General features: G+C 39.4%; 1 long non-coding RNA gene across 1 annotated transcript; it reads left to right on the top strand.

Moving 5' to 3' along the window:
• The first annotated feature begins 4,970 nt into the window (after positions 1-4,970).
• Positions 4,971-10,865, top strand: LOC144290585 (uncharacterized). The gene is made up of 3 exons (XR_013358167.1): positions 4,971-5,110; positions 9,010-9,092; positions 10,718-10,865. It is a non-coding gene; the product is annotated as an uncharacterized LOC144290585 (long non-coding RNA).
• Positions 10,866-26,388: the final 15,523 nt, after the last annotated feature.

Below are 26,388 nucleotides of genomic sequence, written 5' to 3'. Positions count from 1 at the left end.
TCCTCCCACTATCAGCCACTAGAATTCTTGGCACAGACTGCTCTGTCCGGCTTCCTTTTTTTTCCTCTGACACTGGAGCTAGCTATGCCTTCCTCCTAGATTTCTAATACCTCCACGATTTGTTACTGGACAAGAGCAAGTAAAAGTGCAAAGATGTATTTCTAATAAAAGAAAAACAAATAGAATAAATAAAAATAAATAAACCAAACACTTGTGCTGTAGGATGCTGTGGAGCAGCTCAGACTTCCTGCATCTGAATTTCTTATCTGTAAAATGGGGCTAAATATACTTCCTTTCTCATAAGACTAGTGTAAGAGCAGAGAACATAATACCTGTAAAGGGAGCCGGCAGGCACTGGTAATCAGATATCATCCTGCCCTATTATCATAATGGGTCCTTCGTAATAACCTGGATTCTGCTCTGTGCTTCAACTGTTGACTGAGCTTCATGGCTGGAAAGACACCTGGGGACTCACCCAGTGTAACCATCCAGCTGCTAGGCTCATCTTTCCATTTTTATCCAACAGCAGTTGCTAACTGTAGCCTAAGTGTTTACCATTCATTTCCTCTTTTTTAGTATTGATTGGACTCTCCTCTTCTTTTGGCTTTTACTAAAATGATAAAAAATGAATAGCATCATACACTGTGCAAGGCAGCTTTTACATACGATATCTCATGTTGTCCCCACGATACCCTTATTCTCATTTCATAGACAAAAAAGTGAAGGTTGAGTAATACTAGGGATATTGCTCCCACGTGATTAAATTGACAACATTGGACTCTTCGATCTTCTGCCATGACATTGTTTCCTGCATCTCTGTCTTTTATGGTAGTCAAAGTTGTTGGTTGGTTTTACACCAAGACACAAATGAGCATGATACAGCTGACATAAAATGAATAAGATTTGAGTGTGGAAAAAGCTGAATGTGCACACGCAGTGGAGGTCTACCGAAATCCACACTGGAAACTAAAAGACAAACTTGGCCTTCAAGCTCATGGAGATTCTCAGCCTTTCGTTTTGAATCTGTAACCTACGACTCTAGAATCTAAGTTTACCAATTCTCATCTGCCACAAAAACATTTAATCCTTTTTAATAGAGAGAGTTCTCTTTGAAAAGCAGCCGGGAGTCCACACATAGGAAAACGTGTACCCTACAAAGCCCATGGAGAGGGATAAACCAGAGCCCAAATTATGAAATGAATTTGAAAGCCTCTTGCTTTCATTTACCTTGTTGTAATTGAGTATACTGGACTAGAGGACATTTATCAAAGGTCTCTGGGCTGGCTAAAATACTTGAAGGATTACTACATGATGACCAATTCTTGCCTTGGAAGACCAAGAACCATGAAAAAGAGGAGAGGGTCATTTATCTGTTTTCTTTTTAAAATTTTAAATCTATCCTATATCTGAATCCTCACACAAATTATAAAAGCACTGAAATCAAACAACCATGGTTCATTCCTGGCCTTTGATTTTTATAAACATGCATGTTAAAAAGAGAGAGAGAGAGTGAGAGAGAGAAAACCAAACATGTGTGCTGCCTTTTAATAAAGATCATATTAAAAATTCAATAAATAGCAATATCTCTGATCTCTTAACAAAAGCTTCTGGTGTACAGGAAATTAAATGAAAAAAAAAAACCTTGTTAATCCTTTTTGATTTCTGTACATTGTAGCTAGAAGCAGAATTCTTTAACTCACAGATTTCTCCTTTTTTTTTCCTTTTTAACATTTTTTTAAATCTTTTCTTGCACAAACGTTGTCTGGGCAACACTGCAAGTGCAGCATGATTCTTAGAAACATTTAAAAATAAAGGGGGGGGTGGGGGAGAGAGCAAGCAGTTGTGTCATTGTCTCATCCCGGTGGCCTTGCAAGGAGGAATCTACCTCGAACCAGGTGATAACCTGATAGACTTTATCTTGTCTTCTCCCGGCCTCCCTGAAGCCTGCCAACACTTCGGCTGGCTGTTAGGCATTTTAAATATCCCCCCTGAGCCCTAACCTCACCCCCTTTCTCTTCTTGTCAGCTGGAATGTCTCAGAGCTGTCAGAAGCTTGTTGCTTATTGATGTTTCCGTGTGTTTTATGTCTTTTCTGAGATATGACAGGCCCTGACACAGTGCTGATTTCAATCAGGCTGCTTCTAGAGAAGCCTAAGATTTTTAGTTGCACAATCCACGTTTCGAGCATACTTCAGAGGCCTCTGTCTAATGAAAATGTTTCAGGAGGCCGAAATAAAGGCCCCGTGCTCAAACGAGCAGCAGCTGAGGAATTCACAAGGTTTGAAAAAACACGTGTGTACGTGCACGCACACACACGCACGCACACACACAAACACACACCCCATAGTCACCCCTCCCCCGCCCCTGCCTTTTGTTATAAGAAAAGCAAGAACAGAAAGTGACCTCTGGAGGCAAAGGTTGTGACACTGAATCAAATCCCTTTAGACCTGAACTGACAGGCTAGGCCTGGCTTTAGATTACGTTATCACATCTTAGAACGAGGCTTGTATGTACCTCAGGATTCTCTACATGTAAAGAGCTGGCGATTTTACCCCTGCTGCCCTATTAAGTCAAGTTCTGATGTCCTGTCGAGAATGAAAGCTTATCACACAGAGGGGTGGATAAAGGCGGGGTGGGGGTTGGGGGTGGGGGGAGGGAACAACCAGAAATGGAAATAAAATGTGTTGCTGGTAGAGCCCTCATTTCTGTTATTTATAAGGCTGGCCATGTGGAGATGAAAAATATTAGAAAAGGATTATTGGTGAATCATATATGATTTCCTGAAACTTATATAAACATCTCATTTTGTAACACATCGGTGGGATTTCAAGTGAGGCAAAGGACAGACTCTGGATACCAAAGAAGTTTTATAGAACCAGCCTCAGCAGGTGCATTCAGAGGCCACCATCAAATTCACTTCCAGAAACAGGAGCAAGAGTGTAGGATAGTTTTGTGTACACATCTGGCAAGTTGTGCAAACTCGATTTAGTCAAATGATCGATCTCCTTGTGTCTGTTTCTCCAGTCGAAAATAGGCACACTCACATCTTATATTTGTGGGGAGAAGGGTGTCATTTCATTATTGGTCTTTGGGGCTTTAAAAGTCAAGCAATTGGCACAAGCTTCTAAGAAGGTGATAAGGCTCCAATGATAAGGAACAGAATAAAAAATTCCCAGTGACTAGTGTCTTGCTTTTTTACATGACAATGTACCCCCTTGCTGATCTGCAATTAATGGAATTAATGGTTGTGGTATGACTCAGGACTTTTAAGGAAAAAAAAAAAACCCCTTGAAGGAAAAAGATTATAATATTGGGCCACATTGTCTGGAATGAAACTATTTCTTGAAGGATAAATATCCAGAGGGAAACAGGCATTAATCAGACATTCTCAAAAAAGTTATTATTTTTTTTTTGGATTAATTCCTTTTTTTCTTTGCTCCAAACTGGAAGATAAGTCCTATTGGAAATGTTCTTTTCCCCGATTAATCGACATTACAAATGCAAAATGCTTGACTCCTACAAAAGCCTTCAATGAATATTATTTCCTTCTCTCATCCCCTCTTTGTAGAAATGTGATCATTTTGCACTTGTTATGTTTCCAAGTCAGGTTCTTTACTGCACTAAGAGTTTTAGTGGTTTTACCCTAAAAAAAAAAAAAAAGCCAAACAAAATCCCTTCCCAAAAAAACAACAGATCCTCTGCCTCCAAGCCACACTGAGTGAAAATGACCACTAAAAAAAGTGCTTTTCTACCTCCATTCCATTTTTAAAATGTTATGATATTTTTAACAATATTAATATAATAACAGTAGCATGTGTTTATTGGGTTAGTCTGTATTTTATGACTTAGTATCGAATTTATGGCTTGTTTCTACAGTACTGTCACTATTAATTTTTGTTCCCATTTTTTTCATCAGCTAGAACATTGTCATAGGACTATTGCTTGCTCGTGATAAGCAGCCTCTGCTGTTATTATTTTAGGTCTGCTTATCAACAGTCAACACATCTCCCCAAATTATTTTTTTTTTTTAGAAAAACTATGTTATCAATTTAACCCGTTGGTCACCAAAGGGACTCTTCCTTCCAGCCACTCATAAGGATTCTGGCATGCTGCTAGGCGGTGAAGTCGGAGAATCAGGAGGGAAGTCAGAAAGAGCTGTCACTACAAAAATACCACAGGAGGTAGAGAAGGCCTTCACAGTATGACTTTAAGATAGAAATTGATATCGGTCCTGACTCCTGACCCCACCCAGGGAAACTGCAGCCCGGGAGTCAAAGCTGCTACTGCCCCTTGGAAGGGCTGGTTGAGAGAGAGAGAGAGAGAGAGACTGGCCGGGAACTCCCAGAGATCACGGGCCTGCCAGCCTCTCTGAAAATGACTGCCAATTTGGCCTAGTCTCAGCTGACTGCATGCCCAGGAGGGAGGGAATGGCAGTAATAAAGCAGTTTAGTGGAGAAAGATATTGCTTCAAGCTCCCAAGGCTTCCAGTCTATTTTATGACAACATTATTCACTCACACATCCATACAGATACACACACACACACACACTCAAATGTACAGGCATGTGAACACTCATATGATAATCAGGATCGATTGATCGATCTATCTATCTACCTATCTATCTAAAATCTTTTGGGCAGAGGATGATTTATGCCCGTAACAGAAATGCTATAGTTTAAAGTTAAGATTCAAATTATCCCAAGAGTGGTAGAACACTTTAGAGTTTTCTTCCCAGAATTAAATAATAGGAAAAGCCACACTTGGATGAAGCCTGGGATTCTGTTGTCAGCCCCATGGCTCACATCCTGGACAGTTTTCTGTATCTTACCCTTTCCCTTACTTGGGAGGGGCATTTGGCTCACAAAGATGGTGTAAAGGTTAGAATTCTGAGAATCCTTTGTGACTTCAGAGAGTGATGATACCCACACAATACAAGTTCATATTCATATGTACAATGTGTTACAGTATAGAATATATATATGCACAACTATCATGTCAGAGTAATAGCCTAAAATTAATTACACTCTACTAAGATTTGCCATTTGAAAATATCCATGCTTTTAAAAAAAGAAAATTCTATGATTCTAAAAATCCACAGAAGAGGAAACAGGTAATGGCTAGAGAGAATTTTAATTTTGTATGGTAGCTCCCATTTTTGGAGCAAATAGCAAAACTGAATTTCAGCACTATACTGGGAAAGGATGCCATGCTTTACAAAAAGCCTGAAGAATTGAATTACACTTGCTATAGTAAGAAATATTCCTCAAGTGCCTGGGATGGTTACGCATGTGTTTGGGCACTGTGCAGTTCTCACCCAGACGGGCAGAGGAGTCGTTGTCCCCACTTTATGGAGGAGAATATTAAGGCTAGCAAAGTTAAGTAGCTCACCCACAGCCATGCAGTCAGCCAACGAGAGCTGAAGTTTTAATTCAGACGTTCAGATGTTCTGCCTCTAGATTTGTTAAGCTTTGTAAACCCGTTGTATAAACAAACCTCTGTAAGTTGGGGCTCTTTATAGCAGAATTTTATTATGTGAGTGCCCAGAGAAACCTTACATATTTTGTGCACATTTCCAGTAGGAGTACAATTATTAAGAAATTAAAATAATAATACCAGCTAACACTACATAGACGAAAATAAATTTTGTGGTAAAGATGCCCCTGTAGCATCTGTTGGGCATGCAGTCTCTAAGAGACAGACAGGGAGACTGAAGCTATCTCTAATCCATTTTACGAGTGGGATCATTTCTCTTCACACTTTCTATAAACTGAGATTTAAATGTAAAGATTTGATCTCACAATTTTTAAGGGAGATAATCCAGTCTTTCCTCTCTTGTGAAAGTAACAGCATCTACAATTGACTAATTATAGGGAGAATTGGGCATTCCATGAAGATTAAGGGCAAGCAGCTAATTACACCCACAAGTGGCTAACAGCAGCTACAATTAGCTGTTTATAGGAGCAATTATTGGTGTAGCCAATTTTGTACCCCAAAATAATTACAGGTGCAAAATCTCACATGCCGTTAGGAATGTTCTCTTTCAAAATGCTGGCCTTATGGGTGCAGATTTCTCCATTCACTTGCCTACATAGAGAAATAACCAGAGAGGTCTAAAATGTGAAGATGCCAAAATGTGACCAATTCTAAAGCTATGTTTAATAAATCTATTTTTGTGCTGGAAAAAAACTGTAATTAATTTACCTCGTATGCTCTATTAGCAGTTGAAGCATTAGACAAATAGAACATTAGAGAAGGCTTATAGGCATGTTTCCTTTATACTTGCTATGTAGCAACATATATAACATATTCTAAAATAAGATCAAATTACAACATATATTAAAAGTGTTACTGTGCAAATTCTGGGTTTATTAAGTTGATCTCAAGTCTGTATTCATTCATGTACTCAATTAATAAATGTTTCTGGGATTCCTAACATATTCTTGTATTTTTGGATGTGCAGACTTGAAAGAAAATGCACCCATGGCCAATTCTTAACTTTCCCAACTTCTGGGGCACCTGGGTGGCTGGCTCAGTGTTGAGCATCTGCCTTTGGCTCAGGTCGGGATCCTGGGATGGAGTCCCCCACCAGCATCCCCGCAGGGAACCTACTTCTCCCTCTACCTATGTCTCTGCCTCTCTCTGTGTCTTTCATGAATAAGTAGATAAAATCTTTAAAAAAACAAAAAACAAAAACTTTCCTAAGTTTCTAAAATTTATTCCTGCTCTGGGCATCCTAGAAATAGAAATATGGTCACAGTTCATTTTTTAGCTCAGAACTGAAGCCATTTTTTTTTTAAACTACTCTTTGTTTTTTTTTTTTTTTTAATTTATTTATTCATGATAGTCACACGGAGAGAGAGAGAGAGAGGCAGAGACACAGGCAGAGGGAGAAGCAGGCTCCATGCACCGGGAGCCTGACGTGGGATTCGATCCCGGGTCTCCAGGATCGCGCCCTGGGCCAAAGGCAGGCGCCAAACCGCTGCGCCACCCAGGGATCCCAGAACTGAAGCCATTGACACAATTATCTTAACATCTCTCCCCCAAATGAGATGTACACCTCCATCCCTAAATAAACAACAAACTACAGAACACTGAACAATCACCACTGGATTTCACAAGTTTTCTATTTGGCTCCCAAATTATGTAATAATACGATTTAAAAAGAACAATGGCTATAATTTTATGTTTTTATATATCAAGAGTTTCTCAATAAAACAAAAAACTAGAAGAAAAAGTAGTTCCGGTTGTGGTATTATTCCATTATGGATTATTTTATCTTATTTTTATTTATTTATTTTTAAAGATTTTATTTATTTATTCATGACACACACACACACACACACACACACACACACACAGACAGAGACACAGGCAGAGGGAGAAGCAGGCTCCATGCAGGGAGCCTGACGTGGGACTCGATCCCGGGTCTCTAGGATCACGCACTGGGCTGAAGGCGGCGCTAAACCGCTGCGCCACAGGGGCTGCCCCAATATGGATTATTTTAATCATTTCCTGAAGTTATAGTGCAGGCATAAAACGATCTGTTCTGAGTCAATCATGAGGCATTATTTTAAGTTCTAATGCTCTCTGATTTTGAAAAACCAAGCTTGGAAGGCAAGCAGGAGAGTTAATGAGATTGTGACTTATTCATGACTGTATTTCCAGAAATGAATGAAACACATGAAAATTCCAAATCTTCTTGGTTGAATCATCTACAGATACTATTGCTTGATTAGCAAACAGGGTTATTTACAAGTAGAGAAAGGAATTTAAGGTAGGAAAACAGAATGCTTAGTCTGAATAGAGCCACAGAGCCATGATCTTGATGGTCACCGCAGAACTTTTGAATCCTGACTGTGCCTCTAATTTCTCTCTCTGACCTCTGGCAAGGTATCTTCATCCAGGAGCAGCAAGATCAATTTCTGGCCAGACTTGAGTTTGAATCCCAACACCACGACTCACTAGCTTTCCATAACTGCCTGCAGAGTTCCTCAGCCTTATAGAGACTAGTTTCCTGATCCATAAACCCCCTAAAATAGAGACAAGAATCTTTTCTTCATGAGGAGGTTGTCCTTAGAAGTGAAATAATGTATTTCATTACTATCCTTTCTTTTTAAAGATTTTATTTACTTATTAGAAAGAGAGAGAGAGAGCGCGTGTGTGTGCCCGTGAGTGGCAGGACGAGGGGCAGAGGGAGAGGGAGAAGCAGATTCCTTCTTAGTAGGCTCCCTACTAAGTAGTAGCCCCAAGTTGAGCCCGATCCTAGGACCCCTGAAATCAAGGCCTGAGCGAAAGGCAGACACTTAAGGGACTGAGCCACCCAGGCGCCTTTCATTATTGTCCTTCTTCTGCCTCCATAAATTAAGAGAGATGAATTTCATTATCTGTAACCTTAAAAACTGAAACAATAAACACCCTAAAATACTCTTGACTCACTTTCTCTCTTTATAAAATGTGATTCATCACACTGAATTCTACTTGGATCACAAGAAAAGATTCTAGATCTATTCATTCATTTAACAAATATTTATTTAGTAGAAAACTATCTAAAACTTAGATATGTTTAGATATCTAAGATATTTTAGATAAAGATATCTAACACTTAGAACACTTATTGTGCTTCTTACATATTTTAACCTTGACAACCATTCTTATGAGATAGGTACTTTCATGAGGCCCATTTTATAGACGTGAAAACTGAGTCACAGAGAAATTAAGTAACTTGGCCCAAGTCGCCCAAGTCATATAGTCTGAAAATGACAGAGCCAGGGTCTGAGCCCTATAGTCTAATACCATCTTCTCTCCTACATCCAGACTGCTCAGAGGTGGATCTAGACATTCAAAACCCAAACATTAGAAGAGCTGTCTCAGAATCTTTCTCTGCGTTGGAGAAAAGCCATAGCAGCTCTGCACAATGGGGAGATGGCCTATTGTGAGAAGGGCCTTTCTAAGCATAACACTCATTGCACCACCTTATTGTTCCAACTCATTTGTGATCTCTCTTTGCAGTAGGCTATGAATTCCCTGAGGCTCCTTCTCCACCTGTTTGCTGCACACCCGTGCCTGGTGCATGGGTACTTAATAAACACTTGGTGAGTGATAGAAACCATTCCAAGATGAGAAGCATTCTATCCTGCTGGAGAGGCTGGAAAAGCATCTTGTTTGTGAGCATAGCACAAGGACCTAACTACACTGGCGATACAGATGATATCTATACATGAGTAAGAAGTTTGCAGAATACGGCAGGCTGCCTTGTTCACTCTGGAAGTAAACTATGTACCTAATTAATTTAAAATATTGTTCCCTTTTAGGAGGAGCTCTGTATCTGTATTGAAAAAAAAAGGCTTTAGAACTGAAGAAAACATTCACTGAATTCTTTTTCTCAAGAAAAACTATGAATGCAAAATGTAGTGTCTTTCTCACACGTATATTAAAACAGTCAGGATATGCATTAATAGAGAGATTGGTGAGAAGCCAGGGAATCTTTGACTCTCTTAACTGGAACTTCCACCATGAAATTCAGTGTGGTTAAGTTAGGTTTGGCAGGAGTTTTTCACTGCAGCTTTCATGGAGATAAACATATAATTCGCAACAACGCTAGTTTATATGTCTGGTTTCCCACATCAAATGAACCTTGGATGTATCAGAGATCAGCTTTGAACTCCTTTCCTTGTATGTAAAGTTAGGAACTTTCAGAATCAGGTTTGGGACTCTACCCAGAAAAGATTGGACTGTAAAATCAGGATTAAGCCATCAAAACAGAATCTAGTTACTAGAAATCCAGCAAACATTCTGTTGTTTTCTAAACAGAAGAACTGTCCCATGAAGCTAGAAGCACTTTTAAATTCGATCTTGAGTAGTGATCTCCTAAAAATGTATATATCTAGGGAGAGATAAGAATGGCAATGAACTTGTTTAAATTGTGGAGATCTTTAGACAGCCATGTAATTATTACCTACCTGCAAATTGGTATGCTGATTTGCATAACAAAACCAGTGGAGAACCCTTAGAACTTGTGACTTGAAAACTAAATGTCATATTCATCAATAATATAAAATGAGTACAAATACATCTGGTTTTTTATTTTTTTTTTCTTTTTAGAGAGAGAAAGATAGAGATCATGCACGAGTAGGGGGAGGGACCAAGGGAGAGAGACAGAATCTTAAGTAGGCAGGCTCCACACCCAGCACAGAGCCCAATGTGGGGCTCCATCTCATGACCCGGAGATCATGACCAGGGTGAAAATCAAGAGTCAGAGTCTTAAACTGCCAATCCACCCAGGTACCCATACTTAATATTTTTAAAAATTAGGAAAGAAATAGGTACCAATTTGATCTGAATTACCAGTAGTGATTGGAGATGCCAAGAAGATTCTCTCTTCTTGCCAAATATCTTTTCCAAGAAATGTGGCTTGTACTTGATCTCCATGATGTGCAGGGACCTCTCTCTAAGGGTTTTCCCAGAAAAGCCAACTCCTGAGACCCTTTACACTCTTCTTTCAACTCTCGGATCTCAGGAGTCTAGAAGTGATGAACCCAGAGCCCTGGACCACTGTTTGAGGCTTTAACACACCCCAAGTAAAGACCAGTGCTACCTTTGTGGTAAGGCATGGTTTTGATACTCAAGAGTGAGGTTCTTCATTAATGACCATGGACCCCATTTCCAAGGAGTCCAACAAAATCATGTGCGTACAGTCAAGCTGTTCTTCTATTTTCAGAGACATCCATCATGCACAGAATATGAAGACTCCCTATTTTAAGAGGCTTCACCAAGAAGAGGCACCAACTGTACTTTCAAGAGTGAATTCTGGATAAATGTTAAAAATAATAATACCTAAAGTAAATAACAAACAAATAAAAATAATTAAAAATACAAAAAGAAATTCTAGAGTAAGCATTTCTAAGAAATGTCAGTAACTATGCACGAGGTTTTTAAAATATCATTTTAATAAAATTGTTTAAGAATTTGTTTTGGAAAAGTGAAACACGTTGCAATACCGACTTGCATATGGACCTCAGGGTTCGACTAGTTTTTGTGAGATGAACTGGAGCATTTTGGGGTAGCGTGTGTTTCTTCCGATGATGTGCTCCTCCTATGCATGTGTATGGTGCCACATTTCCATCTTAGCTCCTTGTTGATTGAGTGACTGAACCTCAGCTGATTCTCATTTTGGGCTCATATTTTTCTGTTGTTCTGTCTTGCTCCTGGTTCAATCCCCCACTGCCCACAGCTGTTTGGCCTAGGGAATGTCAACATAGTCACTCTCTGCCCAAACTAGAACAATCAGGAGAATTGCCCCCTAAATGTATGGGGGCTTTCCAACATCAAACAAAATTTGTTTTACAATTTTGGGTGGCACATATCTTCATGCCCTGGGTGGAGAGAATTCCCATCTAAAATGAGATATTTTAACTTTTCCTGCAGAAAAGCAAAAATACAGATATTGCCTGGGTGGGAGGGAACCCAAGACTTTTCAAAGTCCAAGAGGTTCCTAGCTGAGTTTGACTTAGGATTTCCAGTATGGGTAAGATTCTCTCTACAAGGGTGGGTTAGAGTAGGTTTACAGCTTCTCCCTCCAGGAGATAACCCAAAACTCGAACAATCTAACAGGAGATATGATCATATCCTCAACCCTGACCTGTGCTTAAAAAATGTCATGGTTATCCACTGCCATTAATTCCACAATATGGAATACAAGGTCATTCACAATCTTGCCTCTACATGGTTTTAGTCTGTATGATCCCTGGCCCCTTTTACCCCCTGTCCCCATCCCTACTAGAATAGTTACTTTTCAATACACAAATGAAATAATGCATGACGTTTTCTGATTTGTTTGTGTTGTTGTATCTTTTCCACCTGACATAGTGATGAAGGTTGAGGATAAGGTGGTAAATGGAACACACAAATTCCCTCTTTTAATTATTCTGCCATTCTTTGGAAGGGAAACAAAATATAAATGAAAAATCACAGAAATAGACCAGAGCATGGTAGATGGAGGGAATGTTATGGGGCATAACCAGGTGATGTGCTAGAAAGCCCAGGAGTATGTGGTCTGAGGATGATGTCTGGGCTGTTACCTGAACCCTGCAATGCAGATTCACCATGAGAAGTTCATTAAATTCCATCAACTTGGTTCACTTCCTGAAGTAGTCTGGTGCATCCTCTCGTCCTGGATGTTCGCTGTTGCTAGAACAGAAAATTGCTTCCCTCTGGTCCCACACTTGACCAGACTTGACCAGATCACCCATTGACAGGAGAGTTGCCAAAGTTGTTCACTTACACAGATCTCTAAGGAAACTAGAATCCAGGAGTTGGAAGAGTGAGCTTGGGTTCTGGAGAGGCACAAAAGGCCCAATCTTTTCTATGGATTTTAGTTTGCAACATCTGGTGATTTTTCAGATCGTTTATAATTTATTGTGTTCAGAGCATGACACTAAACAAAATGAAAGAGCTTGAGAACCTCTGAACAAAATTTGTTGTAATTTTACCCAGGGGGGAAGAAAACCCTGTTATGACTGGGGTTCCATTAGGAACCAGTATAGGCTCTGACTCAGAGGTAAAGTGGTGGAGTTTTTCATAGAATGAGTTCTCCGGGAGGTACATGAATATACCAAGACATCTTATTAGGTAGCATTTTTTGTTTCTTATTTTGTTTCCATCATTCACTCTCTCCAAAATTTAACTATACCTGAGTGGGAAGAGAGGGTACATTGACCAGCATTGACTGAACACCTTGCCCAGGTGGCCAGTTTGCACAAATATACCTGGCTGCTTCTGTTCTGATTTCTGTTGTGGTCCTTCATTCCCTGGTAAAACCACCTGTCCAATCCAATGCTTAGCAATTAATACAGACAACTCGCTGCAAAGACTAATATAGAAAACTAATGAGGGATGCTTTCTAAATGACCAGCTTTGTTATAAATAACCAATAATGAGCAATTGCTGTTGCTTGCTCCAGTCTGCTTTCTGAGATAATGGTAGATGGATGAGAGACAAAGTAGATACGGCATTTGTTGAGCTTAACTAAGGGTCTGCTCAGCTCTCTCCTGTCCCCAGTTCAAAGTAAACCTGTGGATCCTTATTTGAAAATGATTCCTAAAATAAATATCATTTTTAGAAAATATTTTATTTGTTTAGTAGAGGGGGGGAGGAGCCGAGAGAGAGAGAGAGAGAGAGAGAGAGAGAGAAGAAGAAGAAGAAGAAGAAGAAGAAGAAGAAGAAGAAGAAGAGGAGGAGGAGGAGGAGGAAGAGGGGGAGAAGGAGGAGGAAGAAGAAGGAGGAGGAGGAGATCCTAAAGTGGGGCTTGATCCCAGGACCCTGGGATCATGACCTGAGCCGAAGGTAGACGCTTAACCAGCTGAACCACCCAGGCACCCTTCTCCTGGGATTTTTAAATGACCTCTCCCAGGATATTTGTTTTTATGGTCTGAGTTGGGGTTGAAACTATTAACGTTTTAAAACAGCATTCTATATTATTCCTATATGCCTTAGGTTGAAACTCTCTGCATGAAGACTTTTTGAAAAACAGAAAGCATTGACAAGGCTTATTTCTCTTATTCTCTAATTTCAATGCCTTAAAATGGCATTTTTTTATCAGTCACTGCAGATGAGGAATAGAAAAGGCCCATTATCTAATAAATTATTGGATCAGGTATGCAATGTATAAACATTCAGACGAGCATGGTAAAAAAAAAAAAATGATACCTTCCAGATACAGAAAGTTGCTAATCTTAGTTGCCTTAAATACTTTTCTTTCCATAAATACACTAAATCTCTCATTTTAGCAGGATTTTAGGACCTTTAATTCTGTAATCTCTTTGATAAGCCAATGAAGGATGATCATTTGCAGTGCAGGCGCCAAAGGGTTTCTGAGATTGTAAACAAACAGTTTACCTAGAGTTGTTGCACAGAACATTATATTTGACTGTCAGGCACATAAAAATTCCTCGGAGACCGACACAATGCTCTTCTGCATTTGCGCTAACAGCTGAACCCCCAGTAGGTGTATCTGTGGTTGTTTATCTAAGGTAGCAAATAAAGGACAGTACGTATTTTAATCACTTATCTACATAGATTTGGGTTTAAATTCAAATCCTACTTAAATACTGCATCACTATTTTTATTTTAAGGCCTGGTGAGTCTTTTTTCAGTTCTTCAGAAAATGAATTTAGGTGTGTGAAAAGAGATAAGCAACAGTGTGTGAACTTCTCTGCTTGACCACCAAGCAGACATAGTAGGGATAATTGGCTATTGCAGGGTAAATTTTCCCATCACAACATTTTAAAAAAGTGTTCAGAGTCCCACCAAAGAGCAGACTGAAGGCATGAAATCCAATTGTTATGGAAGTCCAACCCTGGCCTCTCAACTAAGAAAAAACAACCAGGTCCATCTAAGTAAAAGCTTTGAGTTTTACATACATGGTTTATTGTTGACTCTTAGATAAACTGCCAAGCAGCATTCCTTGCTACTAAAATGGAATCCCCAGCTTAGAAGGGACCCCCTAAATAGTTCCTGAAATCTATTCCTTAACTTTTCTGAGGGCAATATTCTTGAAACGTTCTGTCCTCAGTTTACCTCACCTGGGGCCCTTTTTTTTGAAAGCAGATGTCTTGAATGTATTGGATCAGCTTTTCTGGAGAAAAGCCTGTATTTGCATTCTTAACTAGTCCTCCAGTGAATCTCACACGTATCAAAAAGAGGGAAACGTGGCCATAGGGTCCATACCCATGAGAGATGTGAGACTACAGGGGATGGAGCAGGGGTATGAGTCGACTTTCCCCTGGGATTTGCCAAGACCCTTCCCACCTTGAGTAGCCTCGGTATTTTCCTGGGTATTTCCAGGAAACACCTCTGCCTCCAGAAATGAGGAAATAAGTGGATGATGGTTCTTCCTTTAAGCATTCTTTCAGAAGTTAGTTTGATGAGGCTCTTGCACTTAGTGAACTTTTCATTGTGATCCTGAAGGAGCTTTGGCATCATTCATCTTTAATTTTGTTGTCCAGAGGAACTGCATTATTCCAGGGGTGCTCAGCAGATTTTCCACATGAAAAAAATCTTATGACCAACTCTTTTTATTTTTTTAAAGATTTAATTTATTTATTCATGAGAGACACACAGAGAGAGACAGAGACACAGGCAGAGGGAGAAGCAGACTCTCTGTGGGGAGCCTGATGTGGGACTCAATCCCAGGACTCCAGGATCACAACCTGAGCCAAAGGCATGCTCAACCACTGAGCCACCCTGGCATCTCTTTTGACTTACTCTTAATGCTTGATTTATAAACTCCTTGTGCATGCCCAAGTCCTTCAGGCCCTCCAGGGCAGGGGGAAGGGATGTAAAAAATATCCTAACTTAGACACTCCCCGGCTTTGGACAGATGAGCCTTGGGGATAAGCCCCTTCCTATCTTCCTCCTCTCCCCTTCTTCCCAGACTTCCTGCTGGGGCTGGCAGTCAGTCACACTGTGGAAACTCTGAACTTTCAGATGACATGAGAATGCAGAATTACAGGAAAGAAAGACAGCGAAGGAAAAAAGTTAGGGGAGGAGTCTCACATTGGCAGCCAGCAAAGTATTTTCTTTATTGGGAAATTTCACATGAAAATCTGGAATTCCAGCCTTTAAAACAAACAAACAAAAAAAAAGATCTGGCATCACTGAGATTGCTCCCATGTGGCGCAGACTGGCCAGAGAGGAGCAGGGTTAAGCACTATTCAATTTGTCATAATTCTTTTCAACTCCTGACCCATTGTTCTAGACCAAGCCCACTTTCTCACTTCTGTCGTCTGCTAGCTCCTCCACAATGTGTTTTGTGACCTCTTAGTTTAGTACAAGTTATTCCTACATATTTCTCCTCCTCCACTTCAAAAATGCAGAAAGTTTTAGTTTTTTTAAAGGATTATTTATTTGAAAAAAAAAGAGAGAGAACTCATGGTAGTGGTGGGGGAACAGTAATGGGAGAGGGAGAAACAGACTCCCCGCTAAACAGGGAGCCCAACTTGGGGCTCGATCCCAGGAACCTGAGATCAAGACCCAGATGCTTAACTGACTGAGCCATGCAGGTGGTCCAGAAAGTTTTGATTTTGATTCCTGAAATTCTAGCTGTCACTTGTACAGTATACATTAACCAGATTGCTTTTTTCCTGATGTTTGTTTTGAAAAAATGAGTGTGTTTATGGGGGGGAAGGACCAAGAAAAGCTTGGAAAGAACTTGAAGAGCAAACATGTGAGGAAGCCTTGCAGTGCCCTGAAGCCATGGTGTGATGGGCAGTGGGTTTGGAATGGGTCGGGAGACAGACACTGTGTGAAGGTTTCATTCAACTTATTGTGTTGGCTAGACTATGGATCCCAGTAGTCTGCTCAAATGTGAATGTCGATGTTACTTTGAAGGTATCTTGTAGAAGTGATTAACATCCACAGTCTGTTGGCTTTATGTAGAAAAGACTGCCCTCTGTACTGTGGGTGGGCCTCATCTAATCATTTCAAGGTCTCAAGAACAAAGCCAGAGATTTCCTGGAAAGGAAGGACTTCTGATTCGAGAATATATCATGGAAACCCTGCTTGAGTCTCCACCTCACTGGTCTATCCTACAGATTTCGGATTCAGGGCCACGCATCAGCTTTTGTCTTAAATTTTAGCCTACAGCCCTGCCTGTGGATATCAGATTTGCCAGTCTTACAATCCTAGAAGCCAATTTCTTAAAATAAACACACACACACACACACACACACACACACACACACACACACACTTGTATCCTATTGGTTTTGTTTCTTTGGAGAACCCTGAGTGATGCAGATGTCTACTTCGATATTTTTTCTGGGTTCCCTTCTGATCAGAAAACAATCCTCAGATGCACTACATGGCTGGTCGTCTTAACACCAATTTTCCATTATGTATTCACCCAATAGCTTCCTGCGGTTTGTCCTGGGATCCCAACACATCCCTCACAGGAGCAATATTATGAATTATAAACAACAATTTTAAAACCACCATTTGGAAACAATCTGGCCATAAACTGGGGAATACCTAGAAAGAATAAATGAGATAATGTTCAAATATTGAAACTAGAACTTTACCAATGCCTCAGGGTGGCCTGCAATGCATTCCTCTCCAGAAGCTGCATACATGATATATTGTTCCACACATTCTATGCAAGTATTCTCTTGGCTCTGACTTTGGTTTTAGTGCAATATCCTGTGAGGAAGTTGGCTTTGTTGTTTTACATTCACATTTAATATTTTGTTTTTTTGGTTTTTTTTTTTCTACTTGAAATTGTTTTGCTGAGCCTATCACATAGTTATTTTCTACCCCAGGTGGTCACTTATTTTTGTCTGATTTTGAAAAGAACGAAAACAAAAACAAAAAGCATACTTTTATACAGTGATTTCCTGCTTCTGAGGATTTTCATGAGTGGTATGAAAGTTGAGGACACAAGAGAAGTTCTAAAATTCATTGAGCTATAACTAATCAGGTTAAAAACAAAATAGGTTACTATACTGTAAGGATTCTCTGTAGACTATGTCTTTTTTATTTATCATCATATCCCCAAGTGCTGTCATTATGTCTCTTTAAAGTTTACAAAGCACTTTATATTTTAAAAGGCAATTTGAGTGTTGTCTGGCACTCTAAATGTACAAAGGATACAAAGATAATCTTGTACCTCTCACTATCTCTAAGAACACTCTGCTTACTCATCTATCCATCCATCTATCCATCTAGTTGTTGCTCAGCATATTTTTTGAATACCTACTACGTGTCTCACTTTGCTTGGTGCCAGATATACAAAAAAGGAACAAAATAGACATGGTCTCATTTCCTCCTGGGTTTGATAGAGGAAAAAGGCAGTTAAAGAAGATATAATAATAAAATTTGATAAGTACTAGGACAGAGAAAGAAGAGAATGCTCAAGAAACAGGGGTATAAGCACTGGGGCAGGGCTATAGATGTTAGAAGGATATATCCTTAAAGGTTTAGTGTATGTATCTTGACATATCTAGGGAAAAATGAGAGGAAATATATGATTACCTAGCAAAATGCAACATTCAAATTTGGTTCAAGATAGAGGTAGAAAGTAACTCAACAATTTGGGAAGATAATTATTTACCATTTTTAAATAGGTGCCATGACCAAATGGTTTTTGGCTGAGTGTGATACGAATTTTAAAAAGTGAATAATCACTATGTAATTTACACCAGTGCCTTTCAAACTTTAATGTACATCCATATCACTGCAAATTATAATTCAGTAGGTTGAGGGGAGGCATAAGGTTTTGTAGTTTTAATAGGTGCTTATGTGATGTCAACGTTATTGGTCTAAAAATCCATATTTTGAGTCGTAAGGCTTTGTGGCCAATCCAAACCAGTGTATCATTTCTCATGAAGCTATAGAAACTTTGATTTGAAACCTCTTAAAGCAGTGCAGTTTTGTGTAAAATATAAATTTAAAATATGTTAAATTGAACTTAGCAATGTATTATAAGAATAACATCATGACTAATAGAAATTTTTTAAAAAATGAACATTTGGACTTTTAATAACATAAGTAATTATATCAACAAATAGAATTTATTTAATCAATGAATATCAATAAGACATTTTATAAAATTTGGAAGATACTACTGATAAAATCTTTGTAGCATAATATAAATATGATAAAGATCTATATTTAAAAACCAACAATTAATACCATATTAAATGGTGAAATACTAAAATCAGTACTTTTTATTAATTTTTAAATTAATTTCAGATACAATGGACAATTCCCATTCTCATCACTACTATTTAACATTCTTTGGAGGTTTTAGCTATGCAATAAAGCAAGAAAATGGAATAAATTACTTATTGAAAAATAAAAGTATCTTCATTGGTAGAAGATATGATTGCATACTTGATAAGCCTAAGAGAAGCCACTTGAAATCTATTGGAATTAAGAGGATTAAAATGAATAATTATAATTAACAAGTTAATATGGATATTCACAGTTTCTCAAATACAGAAATAATTAGTGGAAAGTGAAAAGATTAAAAAAGGAATTCACAATAATACAATAAAAAGTAAAAAGTAAAAAAAAAAAAAAGTAAAAAGTACAATTCGAAGAAAAAAAGCTTGACAAGTTATAAGACTTAAGTGACAAAAATTTCAAAATTACATTGAAAGTCACAAACAAGAAACAAGTTGGAAAAAATAGTGAGCCAAATATTTATTATACAATATCATGACTATCAAACGTTCTCAACGTAGCATATAAGTATGCTGCAATTCTTTTTTTTTTAATATGCTGCAATTCTAATTAGAACTCCAATCCCCTTTTTTGAGAATGAATAACGAATGTGAGAGGAGGAATTTGAAGTTCACATGGAAAAATAAATATTGAAAGGAGCCAAGAAAATTTTCCAAAAGATAAAGGAAGTATAAAAATAAACTAATTAAACATTCAATGACTATTTGAATAACCTTAGCATGGGAAAAGACCTTCTCAAGAGACTTAAGAAACCAAGAAGCTCTAACAGAAAACAGACCAAGCCTGGGAAGATAAGTTGCAACACATACGACAGAGACCTTGTCCATAAAATTCTACATATTTATAAGACAGACAAACGAATGAAGAGGAAAATGGGCAATGGATATTAGCATTGAGTTTTCAAGGAAGAGGAAATCCTGGCAGGCAACAAACTTAATAAAAGATGCTAAAAAAAAAAAAAAAAGAAAGAAAGAAAGAAAAAGATGCTGAACTTCTCTCACGCTGAAGGAACCACAGAGGAAAACCAGACACAACAATTTTATTACTATTATTGGCAAAACGAAAACAGACAAAGATCACTTTAAAAAGTAGTAATAAATAGCACTGATCAGGGATATGGGCAAATGAGCACTTTCGTATATTGCTGAATGAAGTCTAGACTATTGCAACCATATTGGGAAGCAATCTGGAAATATCTATTAAACTTAAAACCACATGTGCCTATAGACTCTGCACATCCTCTTTGGAAAACCTATTCTTTTGAAATAAAGGCATAAATATGGAAGGACTTATATACAAGAAAATTTGTAATGGTATTACTTTTACTTGCAAAGGGAGAAAAAAATAAGAGAAAAGGAGAAAGAAGGTAAAGAAAAAGTCCTAAATATTCAGTAATAGCAAAATGGTTTAGTAAATGATGGTGTACGTGCGGTATGGAATATTTTGCAGCATTAAAAAGAATGTGTTCTACTTCCATCTTTTGATCTAGATAATGTCCATGACATTGTTAAGTGACATGAGCTAGTTACAGAGTAGCATGAATAATAGGATCCCAAGCCTGTAAAAAGATTTTATATGTGTATATATATGTTTGCATATGTTTGATGTGAGCATGGAAAAGGTGTAGATAAATTCAGAGAAGGCTCTTTGTCCGGATTATCTCAAAGGAGTAAATAATGCAGGGCTTTAGGGGGACCAGATGAGATGGTTATGTTTTCCTTAAAATAATAACAATCATTACAACGGATCCTAACACAAACATAAAAGAATGATTACCCTTAGCTAGGAGGAGGGAGTGCGGAAATGTTCCAGGTAAAAGCGACAGCCCCAGAAACATCCTAATGTGAAAACTGAAACAGATTTAAAATGGGGGAGAATATAGAATGGTTCAGCCTTGTAGAGCAAGTGTGAGCGAGTTTGGCTTGGGACTGAACTCAATGAGAAGCCAGGCAGAGGCCTGATCAGATGTGAAGTTGAGAAATGATTCTGAGGTGAAGCCAAGGTAAAAGCATGATGTCAGGGAGTGAGCAAAGGAGGCAAGTAATAAGAAGAATGCTGAAGTAGGTCTGTCACAAATGCTGGAGGACTGGGGAGGAGCATGTAGGGAGGGACAAGATGAAGGAGCATGAGGGAGCAGGAGAACACCTAGGATCATTTTGGAAGCAAAATGTGCAGGTGATTGGTGATCAGTTGGATGTGGGTGATGAGGGGTCAGACGAAGTTGGAGTTGGACTGGACCCATGGCTCCAAGGTCATGGGCACCAGAGACCTGGAAGGAAGAAGGAACAAGGATGGGTTAAGCGGCAGGTGTGAGTTCCATGTGGGTGTGCCAAACCAGCTCTTCCAGAAGCTTTCTCAGTTAACGCATCACTTCCATGGCCCAACCACCAGGGCCTCCTCCTCCTCCAATGGCCTCGCCTTAGAGGGGGTGCAAGACTCATCTGGATGGTAGGGCTCCCATGTCTTCGTTTACAGATCTGCAGCCTCGCCCTGCAGCCCTTTCCCAAGTCTTGGAGGAAATGCCAATGCCAGTGGCTGTGATGAGTCTGTTGGCTCCCACCTGCGACCTGCAGACTGGCCACATGACCGTCCAGGGCTGGACGTCCTTTCATCTCAGGTGGATTATGTGGCGCTGTGGCTCCTCCAGTCAGGCTGGTGCAGCACCTGCCCTTCCCCTTGCGCCCTTTCCCCACGCCCCTCCCCCATTGCCTCGGCTGGGTCCTGCCGGGTGCCATGGGGATCCGGGCTGAACCCTCCCCACCACTCCGAGAGGAAACGTGCGTTATCAGTGTCTGCCTAGCAACTGAAAGGTGACACGTGGGGCCTTCTTTCAACCCATTTCCTCTTGATGAGAGGAAGGGATTCTCCTGCGAGTTATTACCTGAAATAATACCATATGGTAAAATGTAAACAACATCTGCATATTCATGTAATAATTTCATCTGTTTAATTAGTTCCAGCAAAGCAGTTTACCCTCTGAGGCCCTTGCTGTCAGCTCGGCGCTCATACATCCAGGGCTGGCTGTCGGGCTTGACAGCCTTCTTTTGTTCATTCTCTGCTTGCACCTCAGCAGTTACTGTAAGTGAATCTTCCGAGGGGTGGGGTGTCTGTCCCTACCCATCCAGATATGGAGGGGGGGAATCTGTCAGCTTGGCAGAGAACTACTAAAGACACACTTGACAGATCAGGTGATGCTGGAAAAAAAAAAGACAGATAAGATTATTTATTTCTTGTACTTTCCTAGTTTGGATGCAAGCTTAGGTGAACTCGTGGTAAAGAGGTTTTAATTCACTGCACCGTGACACCGGTGGAAAACTTCTGAGTCAGACGGACAGCGCAGTAGAACTAGGGTCCTCAGTCCATTTTTGCTCTATCTCAAGGCACTTGACAGCAAGCACATTTGTTTAGCTAAACACAAAGCTAAACATGTGCCCTACAGGCTCAGGGCATCCATGTGGTAAAGAAGCTAGCCATTGGAAAGTGAGTGGGTAAACACAGAGAGACACAATAGAAGAGGGTTGGGCTGTCCTTTTAAATATAAGCAGTTTGTCTCTCTCTTTCCCTACATAACAGGATTGGAAGTGATTGTAAAAGTGATTTTTTAAAGACTTTCTTTTGTAAATATTTTATTGATTATTCATGAGAAGAGAGAGAGGCAGAGACAGGCAGAGAGAGAAGCAGACTCCCTGGTGAGCAGGGATCCCAACGTGGGGCTTGATCCCAGGACCCTAGGATCAGGCCCTGAGCCGAAGGCAAATGTTCAACCACTGGGCCATCCAGGCACCCCAAAAGTGATCTTGGAGGTAATCTTTAGGGGCACCTGGGTGGCCCAATGGTTAAGCATCTGCCTTTGGCTCCTGGAATGATCCCAGGGCTCTGGGATCAAGTCCCACATCAGGCTCCCCACAGGGAGCCTGCTTCTCCCTCTGCCTGTGTCTCTGCCTCTCTGTGTCTCTCATGAATAAGTAAATAAAATCTTTTTTTAAAAAGTGATCTTTAGACCAGAACTTCTCCCTTGAGGATCTTGTTAAAATGCAGATTCTCATTCAGCCGGTCTGGCTAGGGCCTCAAGATTTTGCATTTTTAAGGAGCTCCTGGGTGAGGCTAATACTGTACATTCATGCACCACAGTACGAATAGTGAGAATTTAAGATACCGTACTCATTTCATAGATGAGAATAAAGACCAGAGAGTTGATGTGGTGTGTCCAAGGTTAGCCAGCTCATTAAAGGTCAAACCAAGACTAGAGCATTCACTTTGCTTGAAGTCTGGGGCTCTTCACATATAGTAGTTATATTTTTTAAAATTTCTTACACACACACACACACACACACACACACAGGTGCACATGCTGAGCTGCTTTTCTTGAGACGATATAATTAATAATGACTATAAATTAATATAAATATACTTAGCCTCTCAATGACCAATAATTTTTCTGAAATATTGATGGCCAGGTTGATACAAAAAAAGTGAGGTGGTAAACTGGATCATTGTACTTGCTGTGAGTTCTAAGAAGAATTTAGGAGATTGTCATACTTCTAGAGATGGACAGTTCTTATGTCAGAGAATCTTACATCAGCTAGAAGCCATGAGATACCTTGAAACAGGGCGATGAATAATCTCAGGGGTTTGCTCCTTCCCATTGACACCCCAATCAAATCATTGTCCAGATTTGGTCTGAGCAACTTTTGTAATAGGGACATGACTGATTCTTGGGGTGTAACTTTGCATTTTGTGACAACAAGCTAAATGTTGCATATCTCTTTATTATATCAACTCAAAATAGTTCCAACACTTGGGTGGGATTATACTCCCTGAAATCATCAGAACTACTTGAACTTAGATGCAAAATTAGTGGATATGTGCTTTTTTTTCATTCTGGGAAAATGGAACTCCCCAAAAGATAAAACCATAAGGCTGGACTGAGAGATCTGATTCACCTGCTCTGTATCTGCATGTTCATCTCTAAAATACTGTTGTTTTTAAGAGTATGTCTATACTAAAGCTAATTCATCATGGATCTGATGGATTTAGACTTAAAAATCTCCTCATTAAAGATGGAGCAGAGCAGGACCTCCACTCTTGCTTGCCAGCCACAGGACTGAGTCTGCCCATCTTCAGATTAGCTGGAAGCTGTGACTTCATTGTCACCTTGCTGTGCATTTTCAGTGTTTTTTTTTTTTCTATTCTTGAAAGAAATTGTACAACTAATGGAAACATCCCCCCCCCCCAATACAATAAAATCATTCTCTTAAGTTTTCCCCTTCCATTAAGTGGTTCATATGTGGAGATTTTTATGCAGTCCTAAAATGATGCCTAAATTAGTGCTCAGAAAAGTCAATTATACTTTTAAAGCTACTGTCTATAATTGTTATGGTCTCCTTGTGCGTGTATCCAAATTGTTTCTAATGGGCATTTCAGGGCATGGGGGTTAATGGTATCTTAGCGAGGCAAAAAATGCTGGCCAAAGCAGGGTTAATTTATCAAAATAACTTTGCGTGGTGTTGTTTCAAAGCAATTTTAGTGGGTCTCCAAACCCGCTTAACTCATTTCTGGTGTTTCATGGTGTTTTGAATGGAGATACACTATTAACACTGTTGTTTTAGATAATTTGGCTTTGAATCTATCCAGATTAAAGATTTTATTTCTCCTTTCACAAATAAAAAGAACCTCTTTCAAAGATGAAACCTACCTAATTAAACTATTTTTGATCTCTCATTTCTGCCAGTTCTTTGCTTTCTTTCACCTCCGCCTCATAATCTTGACAAGGGAGACTCCCATGTCCTGATTTGCTGGTTTCTGACTAATCCAATGGTGTTTGCCATGGCATTGGCCATGATCAATAACTAATTATTAAACCAGCATTTCTTTCCAGGGCTCCTTGTTAAAAAATTGCTTTTGGCTGAGAGAGAAGGGAAAAGGTCATCACTTTGACATGGTCGCGAGTCTTTCAAAATCCAGTGGGCCGTCCAATTGAATTACTGTCCTAAACTAATTGATATAAATTTGAACAGAAGAATGCTTGTTACTGCAGAATCTCATAATGATATCCTTGGCAAGGAAGCATTGGGAAAGGAAAAAAAAAAAAATCCCAGCACCCATTACAAAGCATCCACACACCACTCTAGAATTAGAAAAAAAAATTCAAGTTGAGGTGGGGGGAGCGGCTGGACACGGTTTGATGGCATGTTCAGACTTCTCATATCCACAATATTGTGAGCACTGAGGCAGTCAGTCTCTCCTATTTTTATAGTCATAAAAAGGCAAAGAGGCCTTTGATATATTATTTAACTTCTGTACTGATTATAACTTGCAAAGCATTTGAGTGACACCTGTCATTTCATTGTTACCTAAGGCTCTTAGTTGGGGACGTTACTTCTGAACAACACAACTTTGAAAACTGGGAGTGTAAAAAGAGCAGCACAAAAATATCACAAGCATTAAAAAATAAACCATTCCTCCCAGTCGCCATCCCTCTTGCCCTCATCAAGTGACGAATGACAAGAGAGTGAATAATGTAGCTTCCTGCCAGAAATCTTTTATGTTTGCCTATTGATTTAAATATAACATTGGACTAAAACATCCCACACATAGGTTTGTTTAGATGAAAAGTTGATTTGGAGGAACCGCTTTAATCGAGCCGGCGGGTGAGAAATAGATCCACTCCTCTACCAATTTGTAAGGAAACATCTATTAGGTGGGTGTTTCTATTTGTGCTCCAGAACTAGATGTGCCCCGTAGGAATCACACTTCCCCTTTTAGTGGTGAATTTGTAGGACTGCTCCAGCAGCTCAGACCTGCCTTTATTCCAGCTGTAGCCATTCTCTGTGTATTTATCCTATTCGAGATTAAAGTTCCTAAAAATTTCCTTTTCTTTCAGATGTTATCAGCCTTGTCCTGACCGAGTATCTTGAAAATTCACATATACTGGATTCATTTCCAATTTTATTAAACTGCTTAAAATTCATTGAATTATCTGCACTCCCACCCCCACCTTGCCCAATTTTAAAAGCAAATTTTCAAATAATGGCCTTTGTAGTGAAAGTAAGCTCTAATGCTCAACCCCATTTTACAGTGTTTTAGGTTATTCTCTTGGTCCTGTGGTATACTACAGTATGATATAATGCTTATAGATCTTAAATATTTTTAATCAAATAAAGTCTGTTAAAAAATAAAATCAGGGGTGGCTGGCTGGCTCACTTAAGCACCTATTGATTTCAGCTCAAGTCATAATCTCAGGCTCTGAAATCCAGCCCCAAGTGGGGTTCCATACTCAGCAGGGAGTCTACTAGAGATTCTCTCTCTCCTCCTCCCTCTGCTCCTCTTCCAGACTCTCTCTCTCTCAAATACATAAATTAATTTTTTTTTAAAAAAATCAATGTTCCTTTCAATATTGTTTGTGTGAAGTTTGTTTAGATAGCATGGCCATTTGGTCACTATAGAAAATTGAGGACCATTGCATTATAAGGATCACCCCATAATCATAGTCAATACTGAGTCAGGCAGGAGGCTTGGTGCTTTGCCAAAATTCTTCCATTTTACCTTGAAGCAACATAAGAGGGCACACACTTTATTCTAATTTTAGAGATGAAGGAACTAGGACCTGTGGAGACCACACTTGGCAAGGTATGGGTTTGAACCCAAACC

The sequence above is a fragment of the Canis aureus genome, chromosome 2 (genome assembly GCF_053574225.1).
Source record: "Canis aureus isolate CA01 chromosome 2, VMU_Caureus_v.1.0, whole genome shotgun sequence".
NCBI lineage: Eukaryota > Metazoa > Chordata > Mammalia > Carnivora > Canidae > Canis > Canis aureus.
This window is presented reverse-complemented; position numbering and strand designations above follow the sequence as displayed.